This window comes from Aphelocoma coerulescens, chromosome 20, assembly GCF_041296385.1.
Source record: "Aphelocoma coerulescens isolate FSJ_1873_10779 chromosome 20, UR_Acoe_1.0, whole genome shotgun sequence".
NCBI lineage: Eukaryota > Metazoa > Chordata > Aves > Passeriformes > Corvidae > Aphelocoma > Aphelocoma coerulescens.
The window spans coordinates 6,121,193-6,143,128 of record NC_091033.1 but is presented as its reverse complement, the minus strand read 5'-3'; the positions used below and the strand labels follow the sequence as shown (position 1 = coordinate 6,143,128).

At 43.9% G+C, this 21,936-nt stretch overlaps 1 long non-coding RNA gene across 1 annotated transcript; it reads right to left on the bottom strand.

Annotated features, from left to right (window-relative positions):
- Positions 1-16: 16 nt before the first annotated feature.
- On the bottom strand, positions 17-925 carry LOC138120872 (uncharacterized). The gene is made up of 3 exons (XR_011155982.1): positions 842-925; positions 393-466; positions 17-98 (listed from the first exon to the last, which is right to left on the bottom strand). It is a non-coding gene; the product is annotated as an uncharacterized lncRNA (long non-coding RNA).
- Between the last annotated feature and the right edge of the window lie 21,011 nt (positions 926-21,936).

Here is a 21,936-nt window from a genome sequence, read left to right as displayed (position 1 = left end):
TGAGCTTTCCACTGGTCCCTGTGGGATTTGGACTCCCATGTCCTGTCTGGTGCTGGATTTCTTTCAAAAGTGCTAATGAGGAGCAGTCAGACCTGGAACTAGAGATGATGGATACAGAGTGGTTGACTAGGGATCAGATTCAGAAAAACACGTAACAGTGAGACATTGAGCTTTCATGGGAAAAAAAAAAACCCTAGACATGTCTTGGGTGATTGTTTCTACTCTTCTGCAGAGAGATGGGTGCTGTTTTCAGGGGCACCTGTTATGATGGGCTCAGAAAAAGCTTCACACCCTCCTGCAAACAAGACCCACAATGTCAAGTTCTTACACTGGAAGCTGTGATGATGCTCTTCATTTTCAAGGTTCGCAGCCACCACTGTCACTTAACAAACCTTGAAGTCCCTGTGTGGAAGGCTCTGCCAGGAGTCAGCAGGCACTGCATTATTTCAGCTCTCCTTCAGCTGCCCTGCCAGTGATGAATACAGTTTAATTACAAAAGCAGAATTTCTGTCATTTCTCTCAGCATGGCTTCTATTGGGGAAGATTAAACATCAGCCAAACATTACTGAATTACCTTTTTAAACCTATTATTTCAACGTGATTAACTTCTCTTCTTTTCATTTAGCTGTAAGCAAAATCTTGTTTACAAGGCAAAAAAAATGCCTTTGCTATAATATCGGCAATAATAATAAAAATGAACATCACAGGGAAATAATTTATGTGTAAACCAGCACAAAAATGTCATTGATGCATGAGTTTCCTCTTCAATTAATAAAAAGGAGGAAATATTTAAAAACAATTTATCAAGGTAATACATACAGTTCATATATCATGCACTCACAAAGACTGCACAGTATCCATTCCACAAATAGTTCTGTGACCTGGACTCTTGCACAGATGCTGGATTCCTTTAGGTGACCTAATTTAGAGCAGCACAAGACTTTGTACCAAATGAAGATCCTGGGTCAAAATACCAATAAAAGCATATCCTATTAAAACAGGTAACAATTAGTGCTGATTGAATAACTCAAACCAAATGAAAATACAGCTGTCAATGATTCTGATGTCATTTTCTACCTTCCACTGAGGTTGTTGTCACCACCCATAAACCCAGGTGATCTGTTCAGAAAGACTAAAACATTATCTCTGCTATGTAAGAAGGTGTTTCAAAGTGGTCACAAGTATAACATAAATCTTGGAATCACAGAATGGTTTGGGTTGGAACGGACCCTAAAGATCATCTTGTTCCATCCCCTGCCATGGGCAGGGACATCTTCCACTATCCCAAGTTGCTCCAAGCCCTGTCCAACCTGACTTTGGACACTTCCATGGATGGGGAAGCCACAGCTTCTCTGGGCAACCTGTGCCAGGGCCTCACCACCCTCCCAGGGAAGAATTTTTTCCTGATATCCAATCTAAATCTTCTCTCTTCCAGTTCAAAAGATCCTCATGTCCTGTTGGTGAGAGACAATTTGCAAGGACATGTAGTGACAGACAGGACAAGGGAGAATGGCTTCAAACCGAAACCTTGTCCTTTGTGCAGAGTTGGCACTGGAAAACCAGATGGCTTTGTAGTCACATATGGAAGTGAACTCATATTTAGAAGTTTCAATATTGAATAAAAATGATAGAATACCTATGCTAAACTGAAATATTGACATTGTCAAGTATATATTGAACCCCCTCCATTGGTTTGTGGCAATCTGAGTAAGCCTTTTCCATTAATTACATCCTTCAAAGAAATGGGGGACTTTCCTGCACTTGGCAATCTTTACTTTACCTCCTACATCAGTATCTGAAATGGTATCTCCTTTTGAAGAGATACATTTTTATTTAAAATTATTTTCCTGCTTTTTAATGTAGTTGCTATCTGAAAAGCATCTACAATGCTTTTTAAGGAAATGCAGCAATATCATTTGTTTACTTGTCACTTTGCTTGGTTTTCAGAACTGTCCTTAGGTAAATGTGTGTGAAATTATAATTGCTAGAAAATGACAGTCTGTAAAAGCAACTGTATCCTTCCAGATGATGTGTTTGGCCCTAGGACTCACAGGAAAAACTTCTCTGTATACTCTCAGGTGTTGTGCAGAGGTATCCTCTCCTCTCCCCTGCCCTGGAAGAAAAGGAGAATTTAGAGCTAATTGATTGTATTCTTTTTTTCCTGGTGTTGTAAAAAGGAAGAATAAGGTGTGAATAATTTGGCACAAAGCATATGGAAATCATGAAAAATGTTATAATTCCTGCTTGCTCTCCCAGACCCGTGAACCAGCATTCCCTGCATTACCAGTGGGTGAGGGGCTTGGGAACAACTGAACCCTGAAAATCCTGTTGGATTTGGTTTAGCACCTGAAAGGAGCAAAGGACACTTCTGTCAAGAATGAGGAGCAAATGGGTTATTGGAGATGAGGCTGCTCCCATGGAGCTGGGTTGTTCCCTTGCTTTCTCCCCCAGGCTGGCAATGCAGGCTCCTGAGAGCTGCAGGTGGAGGGAAGTGCTGCCTCACATAGCTGGGATGTCTCTGGGAGGTGTGAGAAACCCGATAGTTTCTGTTTGCTGAAGCTCCTTGTTCACCCCCTCATGGGCTTGACAAGCTTCCGGGGATACTTAGATCCTACCAGCTAGGATGGCTTCTCATCCCACTGGAAAACAACAAAAAACATGCAGAAAACCAAGCAGAACTTTGCATTTAGAGAGGATGGAGGGAAATCATATCTGTAATTCCCTGACACCTCCGGAGCAGCTGTGGATTTTTTGCAGGCTCACTTGCACCCTGAGAGTAATCCTGCAACCCCAGCAGAGTTAACCCCAGCTCTGCTCTGCAGGGACACTGCTGCCTGCTGCAGCTGAGCTGTTTGGTGTAAACTTCCCAGGAAACAGAAACCCTTGGCTAGCCATGGCCAGCCCTCAGTTCCCCTCTTCCCCGGCTCACTGGGATCAGCCAATGCAGTTAAACACCATTTTTTCTGTATTGCCAACTCTATTGGTAAAACACTGAGTGCATTTAACCAAATGAATCCCCACTGCAGATGGATTGCACAGGCAGTGCCCTGTCCATCTGCCAAGCTCGCAGAGAAAAAGCACTTGCAGGTATTTTCTCAATTGCTCACAAACTCCTTCTCTCACATTTCTCTTCTCATTTCCTCCTTGCTCCTTGAAGGTGCAGGTCTCACCCTGGGCCCAGAACTGCTGGTCTGTGGGTTTGCCTGGTCAATTTGGGTGCTGATGAGTTGGTACTTGGTTAAGGGAACATCAGGGAGCACAACTTGAGTAGGGGTAGAGGTTTTCCATCTGGAGGAGCTCAAAATATTTTCTGTGCTGAGAAAGAGACATGGCATGAAGCATTTTTCCTACTTCTTCCTATATTCTGGGTCCCACCTGCCTATCACTGAGCTGTTGTTTGGAGCTACAGATGGACTTCCTTTTACTGTACAGCAAACAACAGCATTAATAGATTAGAGATTACTCAGCCTGACACTTGCCAACCTAAACTACAACCAGGGTAAGGAGGCAAAGTGCTCTGAGCCTCTGCTGTTTGCTTCATGTCCAGCCAGTTTGTCTGTCAGTACTTCAAAGAAGCAGCTTTTTCAGTTCCTGGACTGGGAATACCAATCCTTCCCTTCCCAAATGCTAAAGGGTTTCTTCCCTTCCAAGGCTTCTACTAGCCAGGATTTTAAAAAGTGGCATTAAATTTTGCTGTCCAGGGAAGGCACCTGTCCCAGGGTAGTTATTTTTAGCAGCAGAGCTGACATCCAATACAGTAGCCCCAGTTATAAAGCTGGCCATCATCCTCTCCCGGTGAGTTATGTTTTGCTTCAGTGTGATTAACTGTAGTTAAAAAATGAGCTTGGAGGGCATATAAACAGGAGAGCAGAAGGGTTGCTTGGAAGCATAAATCACGTAAATATTAAATGGGAAAGTACATCCAAACTGGTACTTGTTTGCTCAAAGCTGTTTAAATTAAGGGAAATATCATCCCTTCTCAAGAAGGAGAGTTAATGATTTCCTCCAATGAGACCTAAAAAAGCAAGGACCTAAAGTAGTGCTCTATAGCCTGAAGCATCACCAGCACAGTGAAAGGACAGCAGGACACTCCCTGACTCCCTCTTTGCTCTCCTCATGGTGACACAAGGAAGGATTGTGGCCATGAGACAAATGAGTTTAGGTGTCCACCTCAGCAGAAAGGTCACAGATGGACACCCCTGTGTCCATATTTTCTCCATCTCAGCCTCTTGGTAGCAACAGAAAGGAGAATTTTCTGTCTTCTCCTGAACATGATTTTGTCTTTTAATACCCTTGCTCTTGCTAACAACTAACAGTAGGGCAAGAGACCCCAACCCCAAACTGAAATTTTTGAGATTTGCAGTATCCCACTGAGTTGATGAGGAAAAAGAGCTGCATTTTTCTTTTCTCAAATTCCAGTGAAAATACAGAGGAAATATCAGTATAAAGAAAAACTTTTAAAAGCCATTTTTCCTACAATCCAAGTGTCCTAGAAATTCATGTCATGTGCCCATCTCCCTTTGCCCATGAGGAAGCTACAGCCAGGATATTCAAGACCATGTGTGTATTTTTCTGTGGCCACACAGGGAGGTTTCCATCCTGAAGCGAGCTCCCACTGGAATAGGTGCTGCACAAAGAGAACCCCTGTGCAAAGCTGTGATAGTCCAAGTGTCTGGGAGCAACCTGGACTTGAATTATGCCTAGCCATGAAATTTTCCCATTAGTGGGAACAGGCACCATTTTTTGCTGGTGATGAAACCCTCAGTGATAGCTCTGCATGCTGCTGGATGGCTGGGTTTGCTCAAGGAAATGCTTTATTTATTCACCTGTGAAACAAATGACTGTTTTCTCTGGGTTGAAGTATATGCTAGGAACATGCCTCTCTGCATCTCCCTAAAGCAATATCTCATCTTCCAGCTATGATTCAATGCTTCCCTTAGTGTGCTGGCAGCACTCAGTCTGAAAGGTGATACTGCACCAGGTTTTCCAGTTCCTCACCTGACCAGCGTCATTCACATCTCTCCACCACCATCAGGGCTCTGAATAATGTTTGCTGCTGAATGCTCACATAATTTTTCATTAGCCACTTCTGTTGGCTTCATGTCCTTTTTGTACACATAACCAAAATGCATTAACAGTTTCCAGTAGGTCCATTAGGATTTTCTCCCCAGTCTCCCTGGCAAACACGAGAGCATTATCACAGGCTCAGATTTAGTTAACCCCTCCATATGCTGAGCATTTCTCCTCCTTCACTGCCTTCCATGTTTCCTCTTGCTTGCCCTGCTGTTTCCTTTTTAGTAATTATTAGTAGGGCTGGTTTATTTTTTCTTCTTGAATGCCACAAAATGAAAATGCATCATTTGGGGGCTTGCTTTAATTAGGCACATTTATATAAAATCTGGTATTGCATCTTTGTATAGAACCTGCTTCAAAGAAAATGGGAAAGAATGTTGGATTGTTCTTTTTAAGTTCTAAGTTTTTCACTGGCTTTACCCATTTGTAGATTAATTGATGTTAAACTGGGTATGAACTTTTAAAATATTAAAAACGAATCAAATTATTCCCAGAAAGCAACTCATCGAAATCTTCTCAGGAAAACATCAGGCAGGGATAGGCAGGGTTTGTTTCTCTATTGCCTCAGTCCAGTCAGGGTTTAACACTGACTCAGGTATGGATCGAAGTACTAAAGCAGCCCAAGCTCCCCCAGCAGCTGCTTGTGAGATATGTTTAAATGAGTGCTAGTAGGGATCACTTGCACTGTGCTGTCCCAGGCACGGCAGTGTCACAGCCCTGTGCAGTGACAGCCACACCAAAGCCTGCACCAACAAAATCCTCCAGTGTTTGCCTTGAAAGGGCTCCAATCCTCCATTCGTGTTGCCTCCTATTTCAAGGCTGGGGGAGATGCGTTCCAACTGCTGTGCCTCAGGCTTGTGAAATATTAGATGGTGAAGCTAAATGCGTGTTTATTTTAACAATTACAGCTTTGCATGAGGGGAACCCCTGAAGGACTCGTTCAGCAGGGCTGTAAGTGGCTGTAGCTGTGCAGCAAGGGAAGAGCAGAGCCAAGCCCAGGCTCAGAGCAGAGCCCAGGCTCAGCTGTGCTCATGGGGGAGGGATTGGCACTGCCCAGTCAGTACCAGCAAGACATGTCCTGCTTTCTAAACCCAGCCACATCCTCTCCAGCACCTTGTGGCACTGGATGCCAGTGTTTCCCTTTTTCTTTTGTCCAGCTTAACAAATTACAAACTCGGCCCTGGGTTGTCCAAGGGTGCAGAGAGATGCTCGTGCAGATCCACATCTCATCTTGGGATTTCAAACTTGCCCAGCAGCCCATGGCTTTCAGAGCTTTGATTGAGTTTGGATTCCTCTCTTATTTTCATTACTTATCCCAGAGCATTACAGCTGAACCTCAGAGCCAGCCTCACAAGGCACCCCAGGTTATTTTTGGTCAACCCAACCTATGAGAGGAGTTTTAAAATTTTACTCCAAGAAGGGAAAAGTTCCAAAAGAAATGGAGGTCAGATTTGCTGTGCAGGAACATCCAAAAAATTTGGACATCACTCCGGAGTTTTTCTAGCCCAAAAAACCTGTCCTCTAACCTGGAAAGTGAGTGATCCCAAATGCCAGCTGGATTAGGAGCAAGAATACTCTCTTGGGTGGTGTAGTTTTGGCCTAAGTCAGCAGCCACAAGTCCAAAGGTGATCATTTTATCACTTCATAAAAATTTTGGTGTGAGCCAGGGCTCTGAACAGAGGCAATATTTCATCATTTCCTCAAATGGAAAAAGCTAGAGGGACACAGTTGTTGCCATGAGCTGACCTCCTGAGGGCCAGGGGAGCCCAGATGCAGCTCTGGGCACCATGTGCCACCAGTGACGTGGGACACAGTGGTGACTGGAAGGGGAAATGGTTGCAGAGCTGCAAAACTGCTGAAGAAAGGGCAAAGGTTTGGATTTGGGCAAAGTGGGAAGAGGAAAGGAGAGCTGCAGGGGACAGTGAGGTGCACAGGGTGGTGACGTCCCTGATAACTGTCCTCTAGCCTGTTGGGGGGGCATAAAGTGGGAGATAATGGTTTATTGTCCATGTCCCTAGGGAAAGAGAGAGAAGTCATTGACCTAAGTCATGGCAGATAGATATTAGAGAACTGACACCAGTTAAAGGTTTGGAATAATCTGCCTGTGGAAGTTGTCTGTTCTTTTTCAATGAGTTTTTAAAGAAAGCCTTTCCAAAAGGGACACAGCTTCGTCCAGCAGTCAGGGCAATGCTGAACCTTCTGCTCCCCAGCCCAGAAAAGATGGAAGGAAATGGGGATACTTCTTCCTCCCAGAGGCCAAGGTGGAAACAGACCATCACGACTATCCAGGTAAGACAAGAGTCCTTTTTCCCCCCCTATATCTCATTCAGCTTTTTTGTCTTTATTTTTCAGCATGCAGGCAACAGCTTTGGCCTCTGTTCTACCAAGAAACAGAGAAAATATTTTACTGGGCTGAATTTGCATCTTTTACCAATCCCTTCTATTTGCATCCTTTCTTCCTTGGAGAGACTAAAGTTGGAGTGTGGGACCACCATCTGCAAATTATTATTTTATTAACTGGGCTGTAAATATTTTTTTTGCTAGAAACCTGCAGCTCCTTATTGATCTCAGCTCACCTTGACCCCACCCAAGAGGACTGAGTGCCACATGAATAATACAGCACTGCAAACGGGACAGGATCAGAGACTGCAATAAGAGCGTAATCTACGTAAAAACACTGGATCTGTCTGTTTATGGATCTAATAAATTATGTTGGAATTGTGAGGTTATAAATCCAAGCTGTCCAGTAAACCCAACAACTAATTTGTCAGTTGCTCGTCTAGCAATCTGACTCTCCCTTGCAATTGCTCACCATGCAGATAACAAGGTGCCTTACAAATCTCTTGGTTAAATGTCATTTGTTTCAGTGCCATAACATGCTATGGATCATTGCTCACACACAGTAACCCAATTATATTAACCTGTGCAGCAATATGGAGTAATGACATGACATTAATGTGAGCACTTCAGAGCTTTCCAACAATTTGGTCTTTCCTCCAAAGGGGTTTTTCTCCCTGAGCATCTTTCTCCTTCTTTCCTCCCTTCCCAATGTTTAGAGGCAGAGCAACAAATCTACCCAAACACATCTAAAATCATCATCATTTCCCAGGTAGCTGGAGCTCATTCACAGCTTGGAACGTGGGTCTGGGCTTTGTTACTTATTGGAAACTCTCCAAATTCTAAGTGTCGCTGTTCCTTAGGCTCTGACTTCTCTTTGGCATTTTTATAAGAATACCTTTGAAACACAACCCCTCGCACTTTGTCTGTGTTGATCACGTGTTCCCCCAGTAGTGGGGGAAAACAGCACTTTTAAAATACACACATGAAAAAACCCAAGCCTGTGGAAAGATGAAGCTGTTGTTATTTTCCAGCGTTGGAGGGAAAGCTGGCTAAACCAGCCAGCAAGTGCCTTGGCTGATCTGCCTTCTGTTTGCACTGCTGCAAGAGACACTGAGTAACAACACCGAGACAACAAGATAAATTTGATAAAATCATGTTGTTCAGGCACCCTGGCTTCTGCATGAGTGCATAAAATTAGCGAAGGAGTCTATTTTATAATAAGCAGAATTCCATTTGTTTTTGAGAAAAGGGAAATGGATTTTGAAGTGTGCCTAAAATTTCCTTCATTCTTATTGCTGAGAGAAAAAGCCTACTGTCTCATTTCCCTGGCTGTCACTGAAAAAATCTCCAGAGTGCTGTAGAGAGGGTGCAAGAGGGTAACCAGACAGTTTGGAGAGGGCTGCAGGTCCGAGGGAAAGACATGAAGGATTTATAGCTCTGTCTCATGGTTGTAGCTGTTTTCCATCACTACAGTGCATGGGGGGGAGGAGAGGGGACAGATGCTGATCCTTTGGTGACCCTTTACTCTCCAGCTGGTGTCACCACAAGTGGAGTAAAGTGCCCACAACAGTCTGGACTCAGAATATGTCCCCGTGTTTCTGTGTATTTATGACTTTTTTTGGCTTCTGCAGGGAAGGCGAGTAACCCCATCGTAAGCACAGGGCTAAACTTGCTGATATCAGCTAAACTCAGCTTCTTCCTGTAGGAAGAGTTTCAGTAAGTAAAGAAATAAAGAGGCTCATCTATGACAAATCTTACCTGACACAAACATATTTTGATCAGCCCAACACAATCCGTAACAGGCGCATCTAAATATTATGAAGAAATATGTGGTGATCAGCTCCAAATACGGGCCCTGAAATGTACACTGGCTAAATTCTTTCCATTGTGCTGTTAAATGCATCCAGCTGTCCATACGTTAAAGTTAAATATACTGTACTATAAAGCTGAACTGAGAGTGGAAACTATTAAAATAAACCCAGCTATTTCCCTGTTCCCCCTCTCCCTCCCAATCAAGTATATTTTAGTTGGGGAAGGAGGAGAGTTATAACAACAATTATTTGATGTGGTGCATGGCAATGTCAGGGAGAGAGGGGAGAATGTGGCAGGGAATGGGAGCAGCCCCAATCTGATGGGCAAGGAAAAATGGGAATGAATATTCTGGGTGACTGCAGAGGGGACAAAGGATTCTCCTCATGAGGAGCAAGCAAAACCCTGCCTGGCTGAGTTTGCCATGCATAAAAAAGATCGATGGGAAAAGGCAAAGAGAATGGGATGTGGTCATGGATGCAGGGGTAGGTTGTAGAGAGCCATGATCATCTATCTCATAAAGTAACAAAATGGTTTTTATCTTTCAAAAGAGCTTTGGGGTCTATGGGTTGCAAAGTGTGTCCTAAAACTGATTTTGTTTGGCTCCTTATCATTATTTTGTCATTAACTGCTATGGAAAAAGCTGAGATACAACAGCAAGAGTGTAAACAGGAATGATCTTCAGTTCTTATGGACAGTGCAGGTTCCTGTCTCATGTCCCAGAATTAGAATATCAAACTGCAAACTCTTTTATCCAGTACCTTGAGCTAGAGGAACATGGTAGAAAAGCAATAGCCTCTGAAAAATTAGCTTTTTTCAAATAAATTTTCACCCCATTTTTCTAAGGAACGAGGCTTGTCGTGTCTGTCTGATATGCAATTTCCATAAATTTTTCCTGTTTTGGTTTTTCAGTCAGCAGAAGACAGATCCCAAACATAGTGCTCCTGCTGAGGGAAAGGCAATTACAGCTCAGTCCTACCTGTTTTGAGAGGTTGCAGCCAGGTGACCTGTTGGGCCACTTTCCCATCCCAGGAGCCAAAGGATGCAGGAGGAACGGCTGCAAGGCAGATCAAGCCAAACCCTAACATATTGCATCTCCTTTTGCCACTGTTTTGCTTAAAGCAATGCCCACACAGAGCAGGGAAATATCTCCTGGTCACTCTGTCACTGCAGGGGCACAGAGGGCCCCAGCCTGTGGAAGTCCCTGGCAGCCAGAGGGCGAATCTTGTTCTCCAAACACAAACCCATTCCAAGCACTCCACAGGACACTCCACTGGACACTGGTGCTCCATTTCATGGTAAGTTTGACAGCTATTTAATAATGTGTGATCGTGTTGGCTAATATGCTTCTTTGGAAATACAAAAGAAAACTAATCTGGACAGCAGAGAAGAGAAATGTGGCTGTGAGCAGCAGTGTGGACTGGTGACAATGCCCTTAAAGTGATTTTCCCCTTCCTGTATGTGTGTGTGTGTTTACTCTAAATTATTGCCTGGATGAGGTGAGGGTTCAGGTTTAAACACCCTGGTCAAGCAAGAGCAAATCAGTTTTGCCCTCCTGTCCCTCTAGGTGAATAAAAAATGTTAAACTAAAAAAGAAAGAAAATGAAAGCTGTTTCAGCATCACTTTGCAACACTCCAGATGCTGCTCTATGATGGGTTGGAGATTTATGCCACTGTAGTGCAAACACTGGCTTCATAATTCCTGTTTGGATGATGTTGGATGCAGCGAGGGCATCAGGACACCATCAGCCAGGGCATTTACACCTTGTTAGGGCTGGGAACCATATGCCTTCATATGCCTCATCTTACTGAGCTTTGTGGATCCAAAAACATGAAATTCAGAGGTGGAAGCATAGCTTCGCTCTATTCTTATTGAATCACTTGGAAATTGTCCTTGTTTCCTTTTGTTCTGGTCAGAAAATTCCAGAGCTGTTTCTCTAAATATGAACTTTTGCCAGAAAAAATTCCTATCTATAAACAACTTTATGCATCCCGAGAACATCCATTTCAACAGCTATTTTCAGATTATAAACAGACCTCGGTTGAAGGCAGTGGTCTTCACTTGGAAGAAGGACGAAAATAATGTCAGGGTTGGCTGTCAGTAGGACAAGAAGAGCTAGGTTTAATATTCAGCAAGCAAGAATTAGGTGAAACCCTAAGAACAAAAACTGAGTGCTTCATTCAGTGCAGTTGGGTTGTAACCTTTGTTGGTTCTTCATGCACAAGGGACATGTGATTCTCTTTCCTGCTCTGCTCATGTCTGTCAACAAGGTGATTTTCCTGTTCCATTAAGTAATCCACTTAGTCCCCAGATATTTAATGCTGTGCAACTATCTTGTTGCTGTTTGTCCTCTTGGCAGCTCAGGCAGCAGCACTACATATCTGAACCCTTGAGCATGTCTGTGTGGGGGCTCACTCTCAAATGCTGTGAAGGTCAGGGCCTCCCAAGGTGTCAGTGACAACGAGGGGACTGTGGAGGAACCTTCTGGGGTGAGGAGAGGGATGGATGAGTCAGCTGCCTGTAGGGATGCACAGATTGGCACAGAGAGCACCTCGGCTGCTGAGATTTTGCCAAAAAGGAAAGGAAGGTGGAGGGAGGTGTTTCTGATAGATGTCCAGCTTATCTCATTGACACTTTGCTTTGGCATTTTTTAAAATGGCTGTTCCTCTGTCACACTCATTTGGGGTGCACAGCAATAGCAAAATCAAGTCACGTTAGAATGTCCTGGGATCACAGCAGCAGCAGCTTTCATGGCTCTGATGGCCTCAAACCCTTCTCTCATGTCGTGCACTTGAGATGGGAGTGCAATGTGCTATTTGCCAAGTGTCAGCTTTCAGGAGTGTTTGGTATCAGCCTACAACTATCAAAAGGCAAATTAAAGGTGAACTGGAGTAATCTGTGCAGTGGAGAGTGTAAATGTGGGAGATAAGAGGGTTTTGGTGCCAATCCAAGTTGCTTCCACTCTCTCTCCTTACTCCCTGGTTTTTATATATGTGTAAAACTATTCCTATGTTGTTATCAGCTCTACATTTTTCCCCCACTTGCACACTGACTCCCCTGCACACTTTATTTGATTTTTTCCATAGGAGAGGTCTTTGTTTCAAAATAAATGAACGCACTTTGCCCTTCCACAGCTGGTTTTGATCCAATGATTTCCAACAGCTTCATGGAGGGGCTTTCAGCACCTTAGAGAGATAAGAAATTCACTCTTTTACAGCCCAGGGCTCAGTGTCCCAGGGAGTCATCACAACCTTCCACGCTAGGTAGGCACTTGCACCTATGAGCACAGAATTTTACTCTGGCTTTGAAGCATTTTGCTCTCTTCTTGCAGAGCTGGGCTGGGGAGTGGGGAACCAGGTCATTAGCAGCTCAGGGACATGAAAGGATGTGCCTTGATGTGCAGCAGCTCAGAGGCAGCCTGGAGGAGTCCCCAGCTCCTCCACCACTCTGTTCTGTCCCTGCCAGGAAACCTCCCCTTTTCATTTCCCACCCATCCGTGTCAGATGGAGGAAGAACAGAACAGTGCCCATGCCACCCATGCTAGGCTGGGTTTTTAAGTGTATGAAGAGGATTCGTGACTGATTCCCATGGAAAATATGTTGCAAATGGACATGAAATGCTCCCTGGCTCCACTGACAGCCTCATAGCTCGATGGGTTAATGGCCTTAGAGCCTTTCCCTTCCCAAGCTTGATGCAATTGTTTTTTAAAAGCTTCATAGCCCACCCCATGACAATCTTTCACCAGCTTTAACATCCTTTTTGGTTCAGGTCTCACAGCATTTGCTAGACTTAAGTAACTTGACAGAGTGAGGATTGTTGGCCTTTGCTCAGGCAGTAGGTAAATAAAAGCCTGGCTCCCTTTTGCTGTGCTAAGAGTAAAATGATGCATTGACAGAGGGCACAATACATATTCACCTCCATTCATCCCTCCTGTTACTCATTTCCTTCCAAACGCGAGGATGCCCCCGTTCATTCCCTGCTGAGGACACGACCTGTCGAGAGGTGTGCAGGTAAATGGTGTGAGGAGGGGCAGGTGGACCACGGGCCATTGGCTGCACTCACACCAGAGCTTCAGAAAGGCACACAATGTAGAAAGCACTGGCTTTTCCCAGACCTGCTGCTGCCCTTCAGATCACCTTGGAACAAATATGTACCTATCCGTCTTCCTCCTCGTATTCCAATTCCTGATCCTGTTCCTACTTCCACACAAATACCTGCATGCCCTGTTTCCCTTCCCATTTCCACATTGCATAATTGTTAATTTACAGAGTGAATTTCCACAATTTGAAAAACTACCTGAGGGCACAGGCAAAGCCACAGGGTGATATTTGCAGATGGATGTAGTAAAGCCCTGCAGACTTTGTGCCCATAAACACTTCCAGGCTGGATTTTGGGGGACTCCATGTGATGGTCATAAGCAGTCTGAGATACCCCACATCAACCCTGGTGAATTCCTCAGCTGGCAGAGACAGGCTGCTTGCAAAATGGTTTAATTTTTTTTTTTGCCAGTGTAGCTTCTGATGCCTCACTGGAGGTCAGCATTTGTAAGGAGTCGAAATCTCTGATGTACTTAACTCTGCAGGCACTGCTGCCTACTGACAAATACTTAACTCTGCAGGCACTGCTGCCTACTGACAAAGCATTTCTAGGAAAGATTAGGGTTTTGGTACTCTTTAATTAGGGAAGCAGGGAGAATTAGAGGTGTGACTGCTTCCAGGAGCTGAAAGAGAGCCCTCTCTTGTCTCTAATGTGGGAACAATTTCAGAGGATTTTGTCCTGAATGTGGATTCAGAAGTTAGTCCCAAAACAACAATTACAGATCTGTTCATAACAACAGAGAAACTGGGAGATAAAGAGATTTGTAAGAGCTGTTTTTACCTGCAGTGCCACTATCCAGGGAGAAGTTTCTCTGTCCATAAACATTTATCTTGCAGTCCAGACCCACCAGCCAACTCCCCAGCCAGATTTGTTGCCCTGACTCCAGCACAGCTCCTCTGGCTGCCCCCAGTGCCAGGCACAGCAAGCAGAGCACACTCAGCAGCTGTTTAGCTCTCAGGTGTTCAAATGCTCTGAGCAACTATCAAATCCTCTGGTTTATCACTGGTTTGTGACTGAATTGCAAACCCATTTTTATCCCATTTAAAGTCACTCTTGTGTCTTTTAAACAGTAAGTCACCTCTGCAAAGCCCTGTTCTGGCTCCATATGAGGAGATCAAGAGTGAAAGTAGGAAGATGCTGCCACTTCAGGGGAAAAAATCCTAAAATAAATCCCAAACTGATCCAATTGGCTGTGGTGCAGATTCCTGCTGTCCACCTACACAAGCCTCCTGCCCCTGATGGATTGACTTTGCCTATCTACTGATTCTTTGGATGTTTTTGCAAAAAACCAAAGGGAAGCAATCTACAAGAAGAGCTGCTGTCACCAGGAAGTTAGTAATCAACAGCCAAATGTCTCCCAGATAGGACAGAGATGCTGCAGCCTCTCCAAAGCTTGCATGTCATTAGAGGAGGATGTTATGATGTGACAGACACAGGGATTTAAGACAGATCTTTTCCTTGCCCAGGGTCCCCGGTGCTTCTGCAGTGTTTATAAGGGATCACTGAGCTATATCAAGCATTCAGTATGAAATGCATGAAGTACTATCCACATGCATCACCCGTCAAGAAAGATTAACTTTTCACTGCACAGCAGCACAGCAATACTCCCAGGGCAAAGAAGGACTGCCCAGACAGAAATCTTTCTTTTTCTCTCTCATTCTTATCATTAAAACTGTGGCTGGCTGATGAAAAAGGCTAACCTAGCATAGAAATGAATGGCCAGGAGCTAATTTGCTTCAGGAATCTACTCTGTTGCAGTTCTAGATAGAACAGTGGTTTGACAGCACCTTAAAAGTGCTTAAACCACTTTGCTGAATCAAGTCTGAGTCCAGAATTAGAGTAAAAACATAACTGACCTGGAATTTAATGTCAATTATTTTATACTGTAGCAGCCCTTGAATGGATAAGCAAAATGTCCCATCTCTTTTCCCCCTTAAAGGGTGTCAGAGCCAGTCACAACCTCATGATTTAACCATCAAGAAGGTCAGGATTTCCCTTGGGCCCTGGATTTCAGCTGTAAACGTTTGCCACTGTGGTCCTTGAGGATATATGTTGGTTAGCTCCAGGTCCACAGCTGGGTTTGGTGTCCATCACTGTGCTCACAGCAAGAGAGGTCCAGCTCCTAATCCTGCTGTGAGCATAGGGATGGACAGTAAACCCTGCTGTGGAGCTGGAGCTCCCAGGCAGTCTCCCTGAAAGCAAAGGGGATGGACACCAAACCCTGCTGTGGAGCTGGAGTTCTCCATGTCTCCTGGGGAAGAGCTGAATCTCTTGATCTCACTGTGTCCCACAACATCCCCCCATCCCCTACTGACCCCACTGGGTGTGTTTAATGGGGTAGTTCAGGCAGGGTTAGTCTGAAGAGGTTCTCACATTCCTTCTCCTGGGCCATCAGCCCTGAGCAAGTGTTAAGTCCCCACTCAACAGCAGATTTTTCCTCTCTGTGTTTTAACAGAGGAGGATGGTCTGGTGAGCGTTGCTGCTCTTCTCAGCACTGTACATCACCTCCTTGTTTGAAACAAGTCAGGCAGCACCCATGAAATTAAAGTGCTTCAAGCAGCCTGGAAAGGAGGGACTCACATGGCTGATTGTTGAGAGTTCTCCAGGAGAAACCAGCAGCACCCTCTTCAGAAACACAAGCAAGGCTCGCAGTAGCAACCAGGGGCTGGTTCCCACTCTGGCTGAGAATGATCTGACTTCAGGGATTCTGGTGTGCAGAGAAGTGGCTGCTGAGTCTACACGGCTGCAGTGGACACAAACAAGGAGAAAGCACTCACAGCAAAAAGTTGTTTTGCTGCCTCTGGGCCTGGATTTCTCAGAGGAGCCCAGGAAGAGGCTTAGAGATGTTTTGCTCAGCACAGGAGCCGTGGTTATACCTCCTGTGTATCTCAACTAATGTAACCACAGCATGTTAATGAAACCAGACCTAAGAGTGTACCCAACAATCAATATCAGAATGCATGAATATTATGCACCACAGACCTCACACTCCTATTTTATATGTTTGTTTCCATTTTTCAGGACCATTTTCTTACACAGAACACTCAAGTGGAATGATTAACTTCACTTTAAAACTCTAGCAACGCATAAAAATCCCCCTTTGGGGGATATTTTAGTGATGATTTGCTGCAAGTGGCCATTAAAACAATTTAACATGTGGCAGTTCAGAGCAGAGCTAAAAGACAAGAGCCCTGAGTTCAAAGACTGAGCTGGTGCTAAGCTGCTGCTTCCACAATTAATGTACTTCTTTCCTCAAGCAATGCAGGATGGAAGCAACTTTCCAGAGAGAAGGAAAAGCACTTTGCACTGACAGGAGATGCAGAGGGAGAGGAGGAGGCAGGGGAAGTTTGCTGTTTGGTGCCTTTAATCCTATTATCTGCAGAAGCATCACAAAGTGGCAGTGCAACAGCTCCTGAAACAGGCGTGGAAGAAAAGCCTGTATTCTCCTCATGCCCTTCCTCAAAAGTTAAACCAATCTTTTTCCTCCTATTGTGCAAGAGCTGCTTCCACAGAGAACACAGAGTGCCTGACATTGATGACAGGCTTAGATACCTCACTCACTGCAATAGAAATGGACACACTAAACTTTGCTCCCAGTCTCAGAAGAGAATGATGATCCTCAGAAACCAGGACAGCTCTGCAAAGCAAGGGTCTAGATCATGTTTTTCTGTGCTTTGCATCTGGAATTTATTTATTCAGAGTAATTTTATACTCAACACGAGGTGCAGTGTTCAGCCTGAGAAACATGGGGCATACCCATGAAAAATACCATTTTTCTACTTTATCAGAGGGGAGAGCTCTTCTTTTGTTCGCCCTTTCGTAGTTCACCCTAAACAGAGTAAGTTCCTCAGACATTACTGCAACCTATTTGTACAAATATAATGCTAAAAATTAAAATGCACTTGGAAGGCCAGAGACAGCTTATTTTTTACAATTATAATTCCAGCCCAACACTTCAGGTACCAATCCTCCAGCCTGTGGTATGAGGGCTCAGTGTAAAGACACCAACCACCAATATCAGTGTACTTAGCTTCATCTGCCTGGTTCCGGATGCAAACACAGAAATAATGCAATAAACTTCTTTGCTTCAGCCACACAAAGACATCCCCAACCAAAAGAAAAAAAAAAGGCTACCACCAAACCTGACTAATTTTTTTAAAGAAAAAGGCAATTTTTCACATTTTAATAGCTTTCATTCCATGTCTTAATAAATGCATGTTTGTTGATTTGTGTAAGCATGATGTAGGATTCTGCAAATGAATGTAATCTGCAACAAGGGGATAGCTAACCACTAGCTAACACTTTTGAATAATGAATCCCTACTGTATCAGATGGACGCTATTCATAATAATTCCTTGCTTTTCTCATTTTGTCGTGTACAGTAGCGATTAATCAATTTGCAGTGTTATGTCACCCGCAACAAATTGCTAGCACCAAGACAAATTTATTGCTTTATGATAAAAGAACTTGTTTAGGTAGAAATAAATTAAATTTGGGGGTTGTTATTTGAGTTTGATGTTTACATATATGACCCATGCAGCACAGGCCAGCAGAGGTAAGGGTATCTAATTATAACACTGGTGTTTCGAGGATAGCTCAAAGAGATGCAAAAGCAAGTGGTGTGTTTGTACAGCCAACTGGTCCTTGAAGAGAGGAAGTCCTCCTGGGAACTCTCTGTGCCATGACTGAGGCTGTTCAGAAGAATTTGGGAGGATTATCAGGGAACAGAGTTGTGCCCTCACTGTTCCTTCCGTGTAAAGATGGTTTGATGCACTTTGGGGGTCTAGAGGAGAAGCACCTCCCAACAAGCAACTCCTTCACAGCCCCTCTGAAGGTGGTGTTGCTTTGTGGAAAGGGGCTGAGCAGGAACAGCTTCGCAGGGAATAACCAGGCAGGTCTGGTTGCCTTTCTCTGCAGCCCTAGGACCGCCCAGCCACGAGCAGCAGACAAAGGTCTGGTGCAGGATGCCAAGTGCTCCTTGTCTGCTTGCACTCCTGCAGCTGGATGCAGCCTTGGGACTCCTTCCTGAGGCACTGGGAGGAGGTGGACAGCCTTGAGGCTGCAAGGGCTAATTAACTTCTAGCACTTAAAATGCTCCATTTGCTGCCTTTAATTCATATTTTTTTATATCTTTTTAGCTTCCTTCAGCCTTTGATAGGCTCCAATCTCATATTAGCTGCTCCTCCATAAATCTTAGTTTTGCTCTTACTTTCTCCTTCCCACTGCTGCAGAAATCACTGACTCTTTCCCCATGTTAAATGCAGCTGTTACTTCTCTTTCTTTGCTTATTTCTTCCACTCTTCGCTTTTTCTCCTTTTCCTGTATTCCTGACCAGGCATTTTCTGTAGCTCTGGATAATACCTCTCCCTTCCCTGCTACTCCCTACTAATGTCCTTGTCAGGCGTCTCCTGAATCATTGCTGCACCATCCCAAAAGATGTTTAACTGAGATTACTCCTGGCTGGAACTGCAATACTGAGAAAACCCAATGTGTCAAATGGTTCCTCCACACTCACTGCGGGCAAGGTGACCCTGAAATCTTGGGAAAACGAGGAGAGGAGAGGAGAGGAGAGGAGAGGAGAGGAGAGGAGAGGAGAGGAGAGGAGAGGAGAGGAGAGGAGAGGAGAGGAGAGGAGAGGAGAGGAGAGGAGAGGAGAGGAGAGGAGAGGAGAGGAGAGGAGAGGAGAGGAGAGGAGAGGAGAGGAGAGGAGAGGAGAGGAGAGGAGAGGAGAGGAGAGGAGAGGAGAGGAGAGGAGAGGAGAGGAGAGGAGAGGAGAGGAGAGGAGAGGAGAGGAGAGGAGAGGAGAGGAATGCTCAGTGTCGGGGTGCAGAGCCTTTTCTCCAGAGGTGCAGGCAAACCTCACAAAGGGCTGTGGTGAGTAGGGAATAAACTTCATCAAGTGCTTGTAGGTGTGTAGGGGCACCACAGCTGATTTACGAAAATTCCCTCAATTTTTCCCTTTATCTGAGGTGTATAACCCTGTGTGAGCACTGATCTCACAGAGTATCCACACAATTTGAACATGAGTGTGGACAACACCTGAAAAAAAGTCATATACTCCTAAAATTCAGGCCAAATCCAAGTTTCACCAGCCTCTGAGGGTTCCTCCAGATTTTTGCCAGTGTAACTGGTCTCAGAAGGTTCTGATGTTAGTCAGCCACAGCACAGTAATGGGCTATTAATTAGCCAGTTTCTATCAACACCTGCAGCGCAGTTTTATTACCCATGACGGCAGCCAGCAATCTGCCCTCGGAATCAGGTGAGGGAGTGTTCCTGCTTGCTGAATAATCCTCATCTCTGATAAAATCAAACCTATTCCATACAGCTTTCTCACCACCAAGTATTCCTGAACCAGGGATTAAAAAAAAAAGATAATTAACCCAAATAATTTGTTTGACTACATGATCTCCAGGTGGTTCAAAGTCTACCACAGCCATATAAGAAAACCTACAGCAAGAGAGAGCTGGGGGATTGTCCAAATTAATATTTTTTGGTGCAGAAGAAGCTCAAGCATTGTTATTAGTTTTTTCAATTGCATTATGGCAGTTTTGCTGTCACAACCCAACCACAGCATCACACAGATACTGTATGATGTATGTGGTATACTCCTATTTATGTTCCAGTGAAAGGTATAATTGGGGCATGTGGATAAACATACCCAAATTGATTTTAAGTACCTGGCAATTTAGCACAGTGTTATAAACACCTCATTGCTCCTCTCCTGGTCCCCCATCTCAGAGCTGCCCCAGCTCCAAGGATTGTGCTGGATCTGCCCCAGTGTGAAAAGAGCTCCACATGTCCCTGTCTGACTTAAAGCACCCTTTATGCTGCCTAATATTACCTTTACCAACACAGAGTGAAACATGAGGTTTTAGATATCTCTCTCTCTCTGTTTAAAAAGTTGCATATTTCAAGCATTAACAGCTACATTTTTAATGAATTTCTATTTTTAAGGAAGAGGGTAACAATAACTTTTAGACCGAAAAAGCGGGAAGAGATTAGTGAAGTACAAAGTTAGAAAATCTCAGTTTATTCAGTCAATTAATTGTCAATATTAAGTTCTATAAAATAAGTAAAAATATGTAAAGCAGGTCTGTCCTTATGAACGTAAGTGCAAAGGGGAGGGTGCTGTGTTATTCTTAAAGTGAATCAATATTTTGACAAAGCTGATATTTACTCTCACACATTTCAAACCCTTTGATGCCCACGTGGGACTTGGCCTCACAAACATGGGTTGTCAAATGCATATTCATTAACCTCACAATTGGCTAATCCAATAAAAAGAAAGAAAGAAAGAGAGAAAGAGAAAGAGAGAAAGAAAGAGAGAAAGAGAGAGAGAAAGAAAGCGAGAAAGAGAGAAAGCGAGAAAGCGAGAAAGAGAGAAAGAAAGAAAGAAAGAAAGAAAGAGAGAAAGAAAGAAAGAAAGAAAGAAAGAAAGAAAGAGAGAAAGAAAGAGAGAAAGAAAGAGAGAGAGAAAGAAAGAAAGAAAGAAAGAAAGAAAGAAAGAAAAAGAAAGAAAGAAAGAAAGAAAGAAAGAAAGAAAGAAAGAGAGAAAGAAAGAGAGAAAGAAAGAGAGAAAGAAAGAGAGAGAAAGAAAGAAAGAAAGAAAGAAAGAAAAAGAAAGAAAGAAAGAAAGAAAGAAAGAAAGAAAGAAAGAAAGAAAGAAAGAAAGAAAGAAAGAAAGAAAGAAAGAAAGAAAGAAAGAAAGAAAGAAAGAAAGAAAGAAAGAAAGAAAGAAAGAAAGAAAGAAAGAAAGAAAGAAAGAAAGAAAGAAAGAAAGAAAGAAAGAAAGAAAGAAAGAAAGAAAGAAAGAAAGAAAGAAAGAAAGAAAGAAAGAAAGAAAGAAAGAGAAAGAAAGAGAAAGAAAGGAAGGAAGGAGAGGAAAAAACCCCACCAATGCCCTGGTAGCATGCTTACAGAGTCATTTATTGTAAACATGATCCAAGAGGCTCATTCCACACATGCTAGTAAAAGCTTAAAAACCGCTGGCATTGCTTAGCCCCAAGTCAAATCCTGCACAAAGAAAGAGCCTTCAGGCCAAGCCAAATGGAAAAAGGGAATTAGAAGGATGTTACTCATTCATTACTGCCACTTTAATCACTTAGAGGTCCAATTAAGTATAAATCATTAGTATTAAGTTACTTTATCCAGGACTCTTTATAACACACATGACTGGATTTGGAGGGCTCTCGGTGGCTAGATGGAGCGTGAGCTGAAAAAGGCAGTCAGATGTTGGGTTCCCCCCTCCCTTTCCCTTTCCCCCTTGCTATGAAATTGATAAATGAAGGCTGCATTCTAGGTGCAGCAGTAATTTCTGTAGTGCAGTCAAGTGCTAGGTCCCTTGTCTCCTCCAAGCAATGAGGCCACCGTCCCCTTTAATGCCTGAGCCTTCCCCTGGGCTGCTGAAGGGCCGGACCAGAACCAGGCACGGTTTCATTTCCATGCACAAATCCCCAGGGCAGGAACCCTTTATTCATTAACGGATCCATCCTTTCCTGAGGAAGGAGACGGAGGGAATAGAAAAGTCTTGAGAGAAAGTGGCTTTCATCCCTTTCCTGCTCTCTGCCTGCTGTTACTGCCTGAATCTCTCCTGAGGAGCAAAGCGACTTTGGGGC